The following is a 13821-nucleotide window of genomic DNA, read 5'->3' as shown; positions in this document are numbered from 1 at the left end:
ATGTTTCTACTATTCTTAAAATAAAGATGTCGCTCAAGTGTAAGGACTCAGGGCTATTTACAAATCCATGCATAATCGAAAAAACAAGGTTTGATCATTGTATGATAGATTTAGGAGCATCTATTATTGTTACGTCTTATGTTATTTGATCTTCTTTAAATTTTGGGCTATCAAATAAAATGGTGATATTATTTAACTGGCTAATTACACGAATGATTATCCCATAAGGGTGGTTGAAGATGTTTTTGTATAGGTTCTATTTGAGAGGCCATTCTTGCTCATGATGAGTATAAAGTTGGATGTCAAAGCCTGGGTACTTACAATAGAATTTGATAGTGAAGTTTTGATATTTAATGTGTTCATTTCTATTGATAAGTACAAGAGGAAGAAGGTTATATTAAATGACCCACCAAAACAATCATGACCAAATCATTCAGTTGAGCTAAGGACGTTAAACAAAGCATTTGTGGGAGTTTTTCTTACCCTTATCTTTTTATTTTGCATTCATTTTTATTTAATTTGTACCTTGAGGAAAATGCTTATATTAAGTGTGGGGGGAGGACAACTATCTTATTCTATCTTTTTTTTTTTAGTTTATTTTTGTTTTTATTACTTTTAGTAGTAAAACATGGTTAAGTTGAATGTAATTAGTCTATGATAAGATTTTTTTATTGTGATTGATATGATTCTAGGAGAATGATAGATTTTGCATGAATTGTGTGCTTGAATTTTGTTTTAATTATTGTTTAGGCTTGATACTTAATTTTTAAATTTATGCACATAACGCAATTTACTTAGTTGTTAGTACTTAGAGAGATTTATGCATGCTAAGATAATATTTTTGTTTAGTCTCTACCACTCTAGAACTTATTTGGTGATCAGTTTAGTCGAATTTATAAGTTACATATGATTTGGGATATGATTTAGCCAATTTCTTTGAACCAATTGAGCCTTTCAAGACTACCATATTTATTTATTCTCTAGTTAGCAATTTTGAGCTTATTGATATCCTTTTGTTTTTCTTATTTTAACCATTATACAGGAACCTTATGAAACAAGAAAAATATCCTTACTTTAAACTCGTCAAACCAAAGGTATATAGTATTTTGATTGAATTAAGGTTTTGTATTGGGGTTGTGCTTTAAATGTATATAGTCTCCTATTTCTTTAAAAAAAAATTGCAAGTTATTGTATGAAAAAAAATAAGTAAAAGAAGAAAAGAAAGAACAAAAAATACTTGCAACAATTCAAGTGTGGGGGAAATAGTGAGATTTATGTTTGAAAGGAATAAAAAGAGAGAAGAAAGAATAATCTTGGAAATTATTGGGGAATATTTGTAAGGATCTAATGTAGAAGAAAATGTATGCTATTGTGTGATTTAAGCCAAAAATTCCCCTTCTTATCTACATTTATCTTTAGCCTAATAAGTAATATTTATATTTAATTATGTGTGCTTAAATTAGTGGAGAATGATTAGATATTAAGCCTATGATGTGGATATTCATCAAATTATATTACCCATATAAGAAAAAAAAAAATAGTTTTGGCATGTATAAATTGATTTTGATAAGAGTGATATAGTGAATTTAATTGTGCACACACACATAAGAATTGGGTTTAAGGAGTGATCATACTTAAGTGCAAATTCAAAGGAGTATGAATCTATACTTTTCTTGGAATTATACATATTTGTAATTTTTGAGACAAATATTATTTTTTATAAGACCATTGTTTTATTATTATTTTTTTTTAGTTTTAGTTTTTGTCTTTGATAAGTGAAAATTTTGATCATATATTTTTAATGTCTTCAGGCTTAAAAATTGTTAGTATTTAGTTATTTTAATGATTTCATTTTTTATTTTGGTATTTTGTGATATTTGGGATATAAATAATTTTAGTATTTAAAATATATATTTATTAATGTAAAATAAATTGAGTTTTTATTAATCTTTCTATGGATTTATTTAATATATTTCTTATTTGGAAATATTTAATTTAGATTTGATTTATTTGGTTTTTTAGGTTAGAGTGATATTTTTATAAAAAAAAATAAAAGAGTTTGAGCCTGAACCTGAATCTGAGCTGAAGCTGAAATTTCATGAGCGATTTTGACACTGTCGCAGCCATATTTTGGGAATTCTTGCATAAATAAATTTTGTAGCTTTCCATATCATGTTGTATCGTCTAATTTCGAGTTAAATCAAGAGAGATACGGCCAAAATACGATTAACTTCACGGGAAAAATCTGTTTCTTGAGGAATACAAAAAAAATAGATTCAAACTCTAATTTTGCACAAATTAGCATATATTTTTACTCCAAATTCAAAAATAGGGGATATCACATCAATATTAAAAGAAAATTAATATCTTTTAGTTTAAGTTTAAGTTTTCGATTTTAAATTTTATTATGATTAGTTTTAGTTAGTGTGAGACTAACATAAATAGAGGTCTCTCCCTATTTGAAAACTAGACTCTAGACTCTCTTTTAGAAAGACGTTCTTTTCTACACTATTTCTTTTAATAAATTTTATGCTTTTTATATAATTATGTCTAGTTATGTTTCTACTTAGGTTAAAGGTGATTTTAAAGCCCTAAACATGATTTCTTGATTTCAATGATATTATTATTTCTTCTATTCATTTATATTGAATTATTTATATTCTTCCATGCTTAATTTTATGATTAATATGGGAATTGAATTACGGTTTTGTATTATAGGGTTGTGCTTTATATGTATATAGTGTAGCGTCCCAAAACACTAATAGGATTAAGTGCTTTGAATAGCGTGCTGAGAGGACACATGGTGTAATTAGGTGTGAGTTCATTAATTTATGTGGTTTATATGATTATATGATTGAGTATGCATGATTATGTGTATTAAATATGTTTAAAGACCTGCTTTTGTTAAAAATCGAATGTATTTTCGTAATTGTGACACATTGAGGGTATAATTGTATTTGTTTACATGTTATGTGCTTGGGACCACAATATTATGTGGATATTCTTGATATTCGACATGATTAGGTCATTTCGATCAATTTAGCGGAAAATTCTCAACAGGGATAAATGTGCGGCTCGGGTTGAGCTAAGGCCTATTTAGGTAATTTTGCATATATTGGAAATTATTGGTAAATGAAATATTTTTGGCGGAAGAAATTTGTGTTTGGAAGATAATTAGATTATTTTGGGAATTTTAGGTATAGGTTGAGGTTTAGTGGGAATCATAGCCAAATGACTAAAATGCCCTTGAGAGTTGTTTTAAGGGATTGTTTAAGTAAAGTTTAAAAGAGTCTTTTGGCTAAGGGATTAGAAAAATTCAACTATGTGGCTGGGCAGTAGGGGTTCACGTTACTTTGATGCTCTCTCTCTCTCTCTCTCTCTCTCTCTCTCTCTCTTGGTTTTCTAATTTTTTCTAAGGAAACACACTGGAATTTGAAAGAAATTCTTGGGGATTTGAGGAAGCTTGAAAGGATTTGAGCTTCAAGATTGGGATTAACAACTGCTATGAGTTAATCTTGGCACAAAATCTCGGATTACAACTCAGAGGTAAGCTTCTTTGGATTTTTCTTCATTTCCTTGGTGTGTTCTTGACTTTTAGAGATTTTGATTTTAAATTTCGAGTTTGGGTGTTTTTGGAAGGTTAAGTTGGATGTTTTGAGAATTAAGAATCATTTATAACCTGTTGGGAGGTTTGATTACTATTAGTTTTGTGAATTTAGTTGGGATTCTCGAATTTTTGGGACAGAAGGTTAGTTTGAAACTCAACTATGGAAAATTGTGATTTTAATGCATTTTTTGGTAAATTTTGGGTATTATAGTGTTGCATATTGTGTTATGGTAGTGTTTTGAAGTCATTAATCTATCTTCAAACTGTTGGGAATAAACTTTTGGATCAAATTTGAATCTGAAATGCAGGGGAAAATCGCAATTGTCGAATTGTGGAAGAACACTTGAATTTTGGACTCGTTTTGGATTTTTGGCGACCACGCTAGGGTGCAACGCAACCACGCTAGTGTCCAAAGAACTAGGGAATTTTAGATTTGACTTGAGGTTTGTAGGCTACCAGCACGGTCGCGCCAGGTGCCCCGAAATGTTAGTTTTTTTAATTTTTTTGGGAAAAACACTCGAGGTTCCTAGGGTTTGTTTTGGGAGCCCACTTAGGGGCTCAGGGGATGATTCCATCACCCTGTTGACTAGAGCTAGTAGTTCCGAGAGCTAGGGTTTGGATTGGATCTCGTGTTTTAGGCTTAATCACTAATAAGTATATCATTCATGTTGTTATTAGGGTTTCCACGAGGCTCGAGAAAAGGATCGCACTTGGGGTGGTTTCATCTTCCGCGCAAGACTCGAGGTAAGAAAACTAGCACATGCACGGTAAATAGGGAAATGGCCAGACTATTGTATGCAGTTATAACCATGTGCTGATTCTTATTAGAATTATAAATGTCTTTGTTTTATCATTGCATCTGTTGTTTATAGTTATTTTGATTGATCGGCTAGGGGGTATAATCGACGATAATCATGTGGAATCTAGGTCATTATGGCATGGCCGCTATGGGGTTGTTGTATGCACCTATTTGGCATTGGTCGTATACATGTTGAGAAGTTGATCTGAGTGTATTTATGATCTGTGAAGCATGTATTTAATGTTAATGCTTAATTGACTATCTGTTATATCTGGTTGGGTTTTCTTGCTGTGCCTTACCTCACAGGTGCTTTGCGGTGCAGGTAAGGGCAAGGGGAAATTGGACTAGTTGTGAGTTGGAGAGCTCTAACGGAGATGTGTACATACTCAATCTGCTCGGATGCCAGGGTCAAGACTTTTTTTGAGGGACTTAGGGAAAGAAGAATAATTTTGGAAATTATTGGGGAATATTTGTAAGGATCTAATGTAGAAGAAAATGTATGTTATGGTATGCTTTAACCCGAAAAGTCTCTTTCTTATCTACATTTATCCTTAGCCATGCATTACAAGCCTATTAAGTCATGTTGATATTTAATTATGTGTGCTTACATTAGTGGAGAATGATTAGATATTAAGCGTATGAAGTGGACATTCATCAAATTATATTACCTATATAAGAGACAATTTTTTTAAAAATTACTTTTGGCATGTATAAATTGATTTGGATATGAGTGATGTAGTGAATTTAATTGTGCACATTCACATAATAATTGGGAGGGGTGATCATACTTAAGTTGAAATTCTAAGAAGTGTGAATCTATTTAACATCCCGTGTTTTGACCACCCGTTAGTAGCCGGTTGGAGCCGGTGAAGAACTATGTGAAATATTATTTTGATAAATGATATTATATGAATTTATGATGTTTAGTGAATTTTATAGCCAGTGTACTGATCTGGTAAAGGATATAGCTTTATGCAAAGAAAGATTGGTCTCGAACCAAGGGGTAAACTCTAATAGGACAAAAATCTCAGATTAAGTAAAATAGGAAATACTATGGCATAAAAGTATTAATTTTTTCTGGCAATTGGGACTTTATAGTCGAGCCAATAAGTTTAAGAAAAATTGATTGAGGTTTGAATTCCAATCAACCGGGCTTAAGAATGAGAATTTCTTGCTCGGGTCTCTAAGCGCATTTTGGTCAATTTGATAAAATTACCAAAATTATGTGTTATGTGATAAATTTTATTTTTGGGTCATGTTTAATTTAATTAATTAAGCTTTGAGATATTAAAAAAATTTAGGGTAAAATTTAGGGAATTTTAGATAAGTAAAATTACTGAAGGGCCCTTGAGTGTCCCCACCCGTTGGCTTAACCCTAATCATTTCACTCTTACACATCCAATCATTATTTTTTTTAAATATTCTTTTTCCTCAAGAAAATAGCTCTCCATTCTATCTCCCCATGGTCCCTCTCTACTCTCCATTGCTGCTATTTTCTCTCTAGGAGCAAGATCATTCTTTCCCCATTAAAGAAGGGGAGATGCCCAAGAGTACACTAAGGAAGAGTATGTTTCAAACCCTGCTCTATTTTCCTCCTCTCTTCCTCTTCAAACCTGAAACCCTAAGGGTTTATGCTGCATGCATGTGATCTAATAGCCATGCATGGCTTTGATCTTGTGTTATAGGGTTCAAGAGAGGCTTGTACTGGTAGTACTACAAGGAGATAGCACTTTGGTGATCTAGTGGAAGCACGGTAAGGAATCTTGGTAGTTTGCATGTTTTCTTTCTCATCTAAGTTTTCTACCCTAATTATTTTCTTAAAAATCTGCATGTGGAACTTGGAGCTCAGTTTTGAGAGTTTAGAGCACTAAGGGAAGGTCTTGAAGAGCTAAGGAACACATCTTCAAGCTAGGGTTTTGAAGGTAAAATCTATGGTTGATTTCTTTATATTTTGAAGTGATTCTTGTAGATCTGGTTGTATAGGGTGTTTCAATAGTTTTTTAGCTTATTTTATGCTTAAGTTTGAGATTTAGGAGTGGTATGATGATTTTCATTCATGCCTGCATGTGGCTAGGGTTATGCTAGAAATTCTTATTGATGTTAGGTTGTCTTGACCGCGTTTTTGGCCAACGATGTGTGAACCTCAAAAACGATAAAACCTTCAAGAGAAAATAAACGACACAGACGATTTTATAGTGGTTCAGCCCCAATGTGTTGGTAATAGCCTAATCCACTTAGAGTTGTGATTATAGACTTGCACTCAAGATCAGATGAACCTGAGTCAACTGAGTTTCTTTAGTGCAGAGTACAAGAATACAAGAACTCTCTCAAATACAAGTACTCTCTCTCTAGAAAATTCGGGTCAGAAGTTCAAAAGCTCAAAAAAGTCCCCTTTATGATACCATAAGCCTTGTATTTATAGGCTCGGGATCGTACAGATGATATCCCCCATAATCGGGATATTTTATTATTCTCATTATATTAAAATTACAATAATATTCAAAATATAACAATACACTAAATTCGTGGGATAAATTGAGAGATTCACGCGTATGCCAAGACCGATTCTTGTTGAAGTCGTTTATGGGAATCTTGATGCAGTCCTGCTCTATCTAGTCGATCCATATCACATTCAGTCTGGTTGGCCAAACCTTCACTGGGCAGACACGCACTTAACTGGGCAGACATGCACTTGGCTGGGCAGACATGCACTTGATTGGGCAGACATGCACTTGGCTGGGCAGACATGCACTTGACTGGGCAGACATGCACTTGACTGGGCAGACATGCAGTTGACTGGGCAGACATGCACTTGACTGGGCAGACATGCACTTGACTGGGCAGACAGGTCATGACTTGTCGGACATGGTCATGACTGGTCGGACATGGTCATGACTGGGCAGACAAGGTCATGCCTGGGCAGACAATCATATGACTAGTCGGACAAGGTCATGCCTGGTCGGTCATGACACTTGACTGGCCAGTCAAAATTCTTCATTGGTCTACCGGGTCACTCCTAAGCCATATCACTTTATCACAACTTTGAGGAGCCAATATATTTATTGACTATTAATGTGTCATTTACGGACCATGCACTGCCACTTGTCACCTTTATTGCCACGTCATCGATCTCCAATTTTTGGGGATAACATTTGCCCCCCAAGTTTATTATACGATTTTCTCGTATGATAAACTTTTCTTCTAGCCAAATGTTCTTGAGGTCATTCAAAAGCTCCTATCCGGCCGATAACTTTAACGTAAACCCACGACTGAACTTGTCCTTTGATTTCTTCAAATTCTATTTTTTGATCTTGTTGCAGTATGTGTTTTGGATGAGAAATCATGTTTGTGCCCCATGTCCTTGAGATTTATTGTCCTTTTGGACCTTATAGTTAATTGGTCATTTTCATCTAACCGCTTGAACATTTGGGTATGCCCCTAAGCTGCTCGGACACTTCATGCAAACCACTCAAGCACCACAGCATTTGTTCGGACCATCACCCAGCCGCTCGAATGCATCTAACCGGTCGGACACCATGCAGCTGCTCGGACGCATCTAGCCGGTCGGACACCATGCAGCTACTCTTCGGATGCCCCAGCCAACCGCTCATACATGCACCCTTGGACACCAGGTGTCCAGTCGGACACCCACGCAACTCCTTGGACGTACGCACCATCTCCCAGCCAGCATCACATGTACTGCTAATCCTCGGACATACGCACCCTCTCTTGGACACGCTGCCAGCATCCTTCAGGCTGTTCGGACATGCTGCCCATCCGATCGGACACAGCACCATCATGCTCGGACACCAAGGGCAGCTGCTCGAATGCCGCGCCTTAGGCACCAAACTCCTGGGCCTAGTTCCTCGGACACCACTCACACTAGGCACCAAATTTTTTCCTTTTATTTTTTCCTTCACACATGTTTTTTCTAAGGGATAAAAAATATTTTTACTACCCAATAAAATAATTTCTGAGTAGTAACAAATATTTTTCCTTTACATGTATCGATTTATGTTTGTTTGATTCACTCCAGGGACTCGTCGATGTTATTTATTCTAAATAACAGAGTTTCCTACTCGATCGGTGATACATGCTTAGCCGACCAGGGAAGTTCTATCTTCTCTCCTGAGCAGGAAAACTTTGCACCTGATCAGCTAAACTTGTACCTGGCTAGTAGTTTACTCTTTATTCTTGTATAGCTGACCTGTTGGCATTTATACTTTACTTTTCTTTTCTAACTTAAAACATTCTAAGTCTTTTTAGACTTAAAAAGTTATAAGTTTTTTGTGAATAGTAAAGTCACTCTGATGTATGCCTTTATTTTCGCATGAGTACTTAGTTTTCTAACTTAGAAATTTTAGAAATTTCATAAGTCCATACTAAGTATACTTTCTCACACTCTTATTGCTCTAACATTTTATGAGCATAATGTTTATTGTCACACGAATATCTGCTTCTAACTTGAAATTTTAAAAAATTCCAAGTTACTTAAGCTTTGTCAAACAAGTTAGCTTAATGGCCTTTTTGGACTTCGAAAATTTACAAGTCAGTCTAAAAACAGATATATTAACTCGTGCTCTTATTGTCTGTGTTAAATTATATACCAGTATACCCCATGTGCCCCCAAGGTGATCGAGGGTTGAAAGATCCTTAGTCACTTGCTACTTGACCGAATCTGTTCGAGCAGTTAATTGCTTGTGAAACACATAGAATATATTGAAAATATTTGAGCATTTGAACACTGCTTGAACGTATCGACCAGTTGAACACTGTCCAATTTTACCAACCAGTTGAACACTGCTCGGATAACTAACACACATGCATATTTGTAGCAAGAATTGACCACGCTGCGCGTAGTCTCTTTTATTACTCGTAAATTAAAAAGGACAAAACATGTCTAATAACGAGTCTTAAACAACCAAAATTGTTCAAAAATAAAATGACTAGTTAGCAAATAACCAGCTCATAAACCAAACTTAAATAACAAGTCTAACAACTCGAAATCAAGCTACCACTCTGAAAGCGGTATTTAAAAATAATATATCCTCTGATGCTCGCCACTCCAGTGGTTTCTGATCCTAGCACTCCGGCTCAGCATACTTCTCCTTTGCTTCGTTGCTTTCCTCAGCCAAGTGTGGACCTCCACATATAGTGTCTAAGGTAAAGTCCACAGGTCCGGGCTCCAAGGGTAGAGATCTTTGTCGCTTGAAACCAGGATTGCTACTACCTCCTTCTTCCTGGGGTGTCTCTACCCGGTACTTTCTCAACTTGCCCGACCGGAGAAGAAATTCTTTCTCGTCCTTGAGGTGATTGCATTCATTCATGTCGTGACCATAATCTCCATGAAAACGACAAAACTTATTCATGTCTCTCTTCCTCATCTCTTTCCTGATGGGTGGAGGTTTCTTGTAGGGAACCTCTTCATGACTAGCAAGATATATCTCCACTCGGCTGGTCGAGAGAGTGGTGTAGTTAGTGAATTAAGGCTCATACTTGGTTGGCTTTTCATTTGAATTCAACTTTGCTTTCTTTTCCTTATGGTGGTCAAATCCGTTATTTCCACGTTTCCTTCCACCAAAGTCAATTGATCCGCCCATATTATTTATGTCATTCTCCTCTTTCTCTATTGCATCATCCAATTTCATATACTTGTCTGCTCGGTCAAGAAATTGTTGAAGTGTTGAAATTGGACTTCTATGTATGCTATCCCACAAAGGGCTCCAATAAGTTATCCCAGCGGATATGGCAACCATCTTCCCCTCGTCTCCTACAGCAGTTGCTCTATTGGCTTCTCTCATGAATCTCTGTATATAATTATTTAGAGACTCATCTTTTCCTTGTTTGATATCTACCAAGTGATTTGCATAAAGTGGTGGAGTTCGGGCAGTGTTGAATTGTCTACAATACTCCTTCCCGAATGCTTCCCAAGAGGTAATGGAGTTTGGCTTAAACTTCCAATACCATTCCTGGGCGGTATCTGACAAAGTAGTCGGGAAAACTCTGCACCGATAATCGTCACTTACTCCGAGCAATTCCATCTGGTCCTCAAACTTCCCAACATGTCTAATGGGATCTGCTTTTTCTATATATACTGGCAGAACCAGTGCTTTATATTTTGCCGGTGGCTGGGCTACTCTAATCAGGGCACAAAATGGGCTGCCACTCCGGTGGTCTATCGCATCTATCCCTGAAGGTCGTTTTGACAAACCTTGCACTACAGCTGCTAGTACATCCAGCTGGGCTTGGATGGTTGGTGCAACTGATGAAGTTCCAAGATCTTGACCGCCTGGTTGGGCATTACCATCTGGCGCACCGTTGTCAAGTATTTCTACTTGACTGGCAGGGCGGTCCAGATTTTGCCCTTCGACCGGGACGGTCCTCCTCTTGTTGGTGATAACATCCCTTAGATCCTTCTGGGAAGCATGCTCTCCTGCTCGATCGAACACCGTACTCTTAGATTTCTCAGGGGGCTTACTACGCGGGACTTGCGCTCTCCCACTACGCTGCTGGCCGGGGTGCAGTGGAGGCCTTTCAGTATGTCCTGGGCAGTCTTTCCTTCCTTGTTGGTCATTGCCCCCCTTTTTCTTTGACCGATTGGTGTGATGATTATCTGCCTCATTACGACCATGCCCATCTTTGAATTGTAAAGTCCTCTTCTCTCGAGGAGTCTTGGTCTGATCCTGCCTGGGTGGAGTCTTTTTACTGCCCGACCGGTGACTCCCTGATCTAGAAGTCTCTGATCGGTGGCTCCTAGAGGGGGTTCTAGAGTTCTCCCTTTGTGTTGAGGCAGTTCTGGATCGGTCCCCATCATCTTCCCAACCAGGGGGGTTACTCCTGCTTCTACCCGGTCCTCGAGAATCGGCTCTGTCAATGGTCCTCCGACCAGCGTCATTATTTCTTGCTCCCTGGGTGGCTGCTTGTGTTGCAGCTTGAGCATTGGCTTGGGCCAATTGGGTAGCCGCTTCTAGAGCAAGTGCTGCTTCACGATGTCTCCGGTTGACCTCCTCCTGTTGTTGTCTGAGCTCTTCGCTTCTGGCCTCCATATCGCGCCTTTGCTTCTCTAACGCAGCTCTCTGCCTGGCCATCTCTTCAGCGAACGCCTCCTGCCTGGTGTGGAATTGTGTCATCTCCTCCTGGAAGGCCCCCATGGCTTCCTGGAGTTCTTCAACTTCTGGAGTCACGTCCTTGAGCACGACTCTAGGCTCAGTCTCATGGTCTTGAGGGCCAGGACCTTCTGATCTGGCAGGCTCTTTAGAGGAACCTATCTTCTTGGAGGTCGCATTGGTGTTCTTAGGCGCCATAATACTTCAGGGACCGTCTATCTTTCTCTTCAGGCTCTCAATGAAAGCACCAAAATGTTGACCGCATTTTTGGCCAACGACGTGTGAACGTCAAAAACGATAAAACCTTCAAGAGAAAATAAACGACACAGACGATTTTATAGTGGTTCAGCCCCAATGTGTTGGTAATAGCCTAATCCACTTAGAGTTGTGATTATAGACTTGCACTCAAGATCAGATGAACCTGAGTCAACTGAGTTTCTTTAGTGCAGATTACAAGAATACAAGAATTCTCTCAAATACAAGTACCATCTCTCTAGAAAATTCGGATCAGAAGTTCAAAAGCCCAAAAAAGTCCCCTTTATGATACCATATGCCTTGTATTTATAGGCTCAGGATCGTACAGATGATATCCCCCATAATCAGGATATTTTATTATTCTCATTATATTAAAATTACAATAATTTTCAAAATATAACAATACACTAAATTCGTGGGATAAATTGAGAGATTCCCGCGTATGCCAAGACCGATTCTTGTTGAAGTCGTTTCTGGGAATCTTGACGTAGTCCTGCTCTATCTAGTTGATCCATATCACATTCAGTCTGGTCGCCTAAACCTTCACTGGGCAGACACGCACTTAACTGGGCAGACATGCACTTGGCTGGGCAGACATGCACTTGGCTGGGCAGACATGCACTTGACTGGGCAGACATGCACTTGACTGGGTAGACATGCACTTGACTAGGCAGACATGCACTTGACTGGGCTGACAGGTCATGACTGGTCAGACATGGTCATGACTGGTCGGACATGGTCATGATTGGTTGGACATGGTCATGACTGGGCAGACAAGGTCATGCCTGGGCAAACAAGGTCATGCCTGGTCAGACAATCATATGACTAGTCGGACAAGGTCATGCCTGGTCGATCATGACACATAACTGGCCAGTCAAAATTCTTCATTGGTCTACCGGGTCACTCCTAAGCCAGATCACTTTATCACAACTCTGAGGAGCCAATATATTTATTGACTATTAATGTGTCGTTTACGGACCATGCACAGCCACTTGTCACCTCTATTGCCATGTCATCGATCTCCAATTTTTGGGGATAACAAGTTGTGTAAAAATGCATGCTGCCAAAATTTCATGGTCTGGCTTCCAATGGGTTAGGTCACACTATACTGTCTCTGCCTATGCAAAATATTTGTGTAGTTGCATATCTCTATGCAAAAGGTATTTTTAAACCCAAGTTATGACTGTTTTGGCATTTTGATGTAAATCTGGAAAATTTCTGGGCAGCATGCACTGCCCAGATTGTTTTGACTTTTGAACAAGTTTTACTTATCAAAAAGCTATGAAATGAGGTAGCGTGTTAGTTTAAACATGTATAAGGGTTACTGTAAAAGTTTAGATGAAAATATGTTAGGTATAAGAGATATGATTTTTCAAAGTTTTCCCTATAATCTGGAAACAAAACTTCTGGGCAGCAAGCACTGCCCAGATTGCTTTAAATATTTTGATGAGTTTTATTATTCCAAAAATTATGAAAATTTAAAGTGTAATGCCCTACTTCCTCATAGTCATTACTAAGTGAGTTTTAAACGTGGAATTAACTCGCTAACCGAGGTTTTAGGTTAAAAGTGTGGCTAAACTATAACAGAAGTCATATAATTTGAAAATATAATCATTCATTGAAATTATAAAGCGTTATACATTTGGCATCCCAAAATACTGTTTAGAAATATTTACCACTCAAAAATATGATTAAAGTCGACTAAACGACAAAATTTGGATTAGTACATAGCATCTCCCAAAAATACCCCTGGCTGTGGCAGCCAGGCAGGCCAAACATGTACACGTCGCTTCATGCTCTCCATACTCATGGTTGGTCGACCTTTCCCTTACCCTTACCTGCACCATAGAGCATCCGTGAACTGAAGCCCAGCAAGAAAACTCAACACAAACAATAAACATATCCATAACTATCAATTAGCATACAACAAGGCAGCCAAGAGGCTAAATACATAGCGGCCATGCCGTCTCAGGCGCTTTACCAGGCCCTAGGTTCGCGGTCTACACTGTGAGGATGTATCAAGCATCCGAGAAGGGTCTCACCCTGGTGACTTG

This window comes from Humulus lupulus, chromosome 7 (genome assembly GCF_963169125.1).
Source record: "Humulus lupulus chromosome 7, drHumLupu1.1, whole genome shotgun sequence".
Lineage (NCBI taxonomy): Eukaryota > Viridiplantae > Streptophyta > Magnoliopsida > Rosales > Cannabaceae > Humulus > Humulus lupulus.
Note: the sequence above shows the minus strand (reverse complement) of the source record.